The sequence below is a fragment of the Hypanus sabinus genome, chromosome 16 (genome assembly GCF_030144855.1).
Source record: "Hypanus sabinus isolate sHypSab1 chromosome 16, sHypSab1.hap1, whole genome shotgun sequence".
NCBI lineage: Eukaryota > Metazoa > Chordata > Chondrichthyes > Myliobatiformes > Dasyatidae > Hypanus > Hypanus sabinus.
Window position 1 is genome coordinate 65,578,473 of NC_082721.1, and position 4,840 is coordinate 65,583,312.

The window sequence follows — 4,840 nt, forward strand, 5'->3', positions numbered from 1 at the left end:
CTGGAGAAGGGGGAATCTAATAGGAGGATAGAAGGCCATGGAAGAAAGAAAAGAGAAGGAGCACTGGAGAGAGGTGATGGTCAGGCAAGGAGAAAAGATGAGAGAGGGAAATCAGAATGGGAAATAGAGAAGGTGGAGGGGGGGGTGTCATTACCTGAAGTTTAAGAAATCAATGTTGGATGCTACCCAGATGGAATTTAAACTTCAACCTGAGTGTGGCCTCATCATGTCAGTAAGGAGGCCATGGATGGACATGTCGGATTGGGAACGGGAAGTGGAATTAAAATGGAAAGCAGCAGCTGGGAGATCCCTCTTTTACTGGCAGACGGAGCATAGATGCTTGGCGAAGCAGACTCCCAATCTACATCGGATCCCTCTGATATACAAGAGGCCACACTGGAAGCACCAGATACAGTAGATGACCCCAGCCGGCTCATGGGTGAAGTGTCGCCTCACCTGGAAGGACAGTTTGGGGCCCTGGATGGTAGTGAGTGAGGAGGGACAGACAAATAGACAAGGGAGTCACATAAGGTGTGACCCGCACGGAGAGCAGAAAGTGGGGGGGGGAGGGAAAGATGTGCTTGATGGTGTAACCCCATTGGAGTTGGCAGAATTTACTGAGAATTATGTGCTGAATGCAGCTGGTGGGGTGGTAGTTAAGGACATAAGGAGCCCTATCCTCAGTGGGGTGGCGGAAGGATGAGGTGAGGACAGACATGTGGTTGAGGGACAAATTGATAGTGAAGGAAGGGAAGACCCTTTCTTTGAAAAAGGAGGATATCTGTTTCATTCTGGAATGAAAAGCCTCATCCTGAGAGTAGATGCGGTGGACTGAGGAATTGAGAGAAGGGGATGGCATTTTTAAAAGTAACGGGGTGGGAAGAGTTATGGGCAAGGTAGCTATGAGAGTCAAAGGTTTGTAATAGACATCAGTGGATAAACTGTCTCCAGAGATACGGACAGCGAGATCAAGAAAGGGGAGGAAAGTGTCAGAAATGGACCAGGTAAATTTGAAGGCAGGTTGGAAGTTGGAGGTAAAGCTTGTCATGGGTCCAGGAAGCAGCACCAATGCAGTCGTCACTGTAGTTTAGGAACGGTGGGGAAGTGACACCAGTGTAGGCTTGGAACAGTGAGACAGCACAGCGCAGCAGCTGATATAGTTGCTGCCTTATACACCTCGGGTCCTGGATTCAATTCAGATCTCCAGCACTGTCTGTGTGGAGTTTGCACAATTGCTCTCTGACCCTGTGGACTCTCCCAGGAGCTCCAGTTTTCTCCCACATCCCAAAGATGTGCAATTTGTTACATTAATTACCAGCGATAAATTGCCCCTAGTGTGTTGTTGAAGAGTAGCATGTAGGGAATATTGTTGGATCTGGAAAGTGGAACAGTATGGCAGAGCAACAGGCCCTTCACCCTGCAATGTTGTGCTGAACTTATTAAGCACCAAACTAAACTAATCCGTTCTGCCTGCACAATGTCCATATCCCTGATTCTCTGCACGTTCCTGTTCTTGTCTAAGAGCCTCTTAAATGTCTCTATCATAATGTAAAGAAAATATAAAGGAATGAGTTTAACATTAGCATCAATGGGAGTTTGAGGGTCAGCATCCACTCGGTGGGCTGAAGGGCCTGTTTCCATGATATCTGAATTTATGACTGAATTTCAACTTGATCAGCTGATCGTTGGTCCATGCCTGCGGATTGTTTGGCCAAGATTTGTACCACAGTTCTGATGGACCTTGTAAAGGATATTTTAGGCCATTCCTTTCTGCTTTTCCTTGCACAGAAGTGTCTTTTATTGACCCCGTGACCTCTAGTAAGAGTTGCCATCAGAAGCTGTGTTAGATTCACCTGTGAAGCCAAGGAGTTTTAGAGGCTTCATTTTCAGACTTATTTTTCGGATTGCTTGTTACTCTTGATTATTTCTCTGTTTGGTTGTTGCATTATATTTAACTGTTGTCTTCTTCCTCTGCCCAGATAAACTCTGCAGATATGCTGAAGTTAGTTGATTGCTACCGTGTTAAAGTCTGTCAGAACTTCAGGGAGACAAATGATACCAAGGTAAGGAATTAGGCACCCAATAATTTTATCCTGGGGTAAAAGTGGTGTGTCCCTGAGGTGGAGAGGGTAAAGAGAATATTTACTAGGATATAGTCAGGAGAATTTTGACTGAGGAATGATTGTTAAAGTTGGTTTCCTTGGAGTAGAGAGCACAGAGGATATGTAAAGGTCTTTTAACTTATCCAGAAACATCAGTAACAATGGACAAGATGTATTTGGAAGAAAGTTGGGAAGGAAGTTGAACAGATACTTTCTTCCAGGGTAGAAACACCAAATACTGTAGGACATGCCTTTAAGGTGAGAGTGGGGAAGTTTAAAACAGATGTGTGGGACAGGTTTTTACACAGAGTGTTGGATGTCAGGAACAGGCTGTCAGAAGTAATGGTGGGAATAGTGGTGTTTAAGACACTATTCAATAAACACATGACATTTCAGGGAATGGAGGGGTATAGCTCATGTGGATACAGAAGAGAAATAGTTTTAATTTGGCATCATGTTCAGTACAGATATTGTGGGCTGAATGGCCTGTTCCTGTGCTGTACTGTGCTATGATCTATGTATTATGGAAAACAGAGCTGGAGAGGAGCAGATGTGAAGGGAGGGAGTATGGAGTGTGGAGGGGGTAGGGAGGGTGTAGGGAGGTACAGAACAGGTGGGCTGAATCTGAAAGTTAGAGCTATGCCTTTCAGGAGTGAAACTTGAAAAGACTTGTACACCCAGATGATGGTGGAAACTCAGAACACTCCTCAGTGACCCATCAATGTTGGGTCAAAGGTGGATTCTAGACCCGCGAGGGATGGGTTTTGTTAACTGGAGGTAGTAACGGGATGGGGGAAGATCACCAGATGGAGTTAGGTTACATGGGTTTTACGGAATGGTGGAATGTTCTTACAGCACATTTCTCTTTGATTCATAGGAAATTCACAACACAACATTGTTCTTGCCCACACAGTGACTGTACTGGGATGGTTACCAAAGAATGATGGAGGAGGCAAAGGGAGTCCAAAACAGGTAGAAAAAGAGAAAGGGTTGAGAAAGTGGGAGCAAGGGAACAGAAGACGATGGAGAAAAAGAGGAAATCAAAGATGTGAAGTGACGAGAGAGGAAAGGGGAGTTGTAATAGAAATGGGAGTGAAAAAGAATGTAGGTGGAGAAAGGTTCAACAATTAGTGCAGTAGGAATAAAAACAGGAAAGGATACAAATCTTTCCATACAGAAGGGAACTTTTAATAGCCCCAAGAAAATAAACAGTCATGGAAAACTAATAGAACTGCCAATTTTCAAAGTAAGTTTATTATCAAAGAGCATATACATCACCATATACAACACTGAGATTCATTTCCTTGAAAACATTCACTGGAAAATAAAGAAGTACAATAGAAGTTATTAAGAACTGCAAATACCAAAGTGTGACAAATTACCAACATGTTAAAGAGAATAAATTATGTAAATATTGAAAAATGTAAATAAATAATACTGAGTAGTAGGGTTCTTGAAAGAGATTCTTTTGGTTGTGGAGTCAGTTCAGTGTTGAGAATCACAGAATCACTGACATGTCATGAAATCTGTTGTTTTGAGCAGTTGTACAGTACAAAACATAACTAATTATTATAATAATTTGATGGTCTTCATTTTTAATGAGCTCTATTGGGTTTCTTTGTTTTGTGGCTACCTGTAAGGAAATTAATTTTAAGGTTGTATTTAGTATATATACTTTTCTATTAAATATACTTTGAACTTTTAAATTATTATAAACAAATAGTGCAGAAGTGGAATAGTGAGTACACGGACCATTCAGAAATCTGATGGTGGTGAAAAAAGCTGCTCCTGAAATGTTGAGTATGCATCTTGAGGCTTCTCTACCTCCTTGATGGTAGTTATGAGAAGAGAGCTTGTCCTGGTGGTGATGGTCCTGAGTGATGGATGCTGCATTCTTGAGGCACTACGTTTTGAAGATGTCCTTAGTGGTGGGGAGGGTTGTACCCATGATAGGTCTGGCAGAGTGGACAACCCTTTTCAGTCTTGTTCAATCCTGTTTTTAGAGTCTCAATTCCACACAGTACTGGAATCTGGCAGAATTCATTGCAAAAAAACTGCTGGAAGGTTTGGTGTCATAACAAATCTCTCAAACTCATGATGAAGTATATCTGCCAATGTGCCTTCATGATCACATTAATGTGTTGGGCCCAGAATAGAATCTCTAAGATGTCGACACCCAGGGGCATGAAGCTTCTCACTCTTTCCACCGCTAGCCCCTAGTAAAGTAAAAAAATGCTGGAAAAACTCACAGTCTGGCAGTATCAATGGAAAGAGAAACCAGACAACATTTTGTGTCGATCACCCTTCCACAGAACTGGGGGAAGAGCAAATGGAAATTGCTGGACTCTGCAGGTCAGCCAGCATTTGTGGAGAGGGAAACAGGATTAATGTTCTTGCTCAATGATCCTTCATTAGAAAACCAGCATGTTCCATTTTTTCCCAGATATTCAACATCTGTAGTATTTTGGTTCTCAATTGATGAGGTGTTCATTTTCATCTCTAGGATATGACAGCATTTGTAAACGATGTTCTTAATAGTTCGCGGCTGGATAGCATGCAGACCACTCAAAGGCTGGAGGTGGTAACGGCCACAGTGGACCTATTGGAGAACATGGCAATGGCGATTGCTCTGAAACTACCCAGTTCAAAGGCAGAGACCATAGAAACAAACTCTTTTGGTAAAGTATTGGACACTGAAAACATTGACCACAGGGATAAAGGTCCTGAATGCTAGTTAT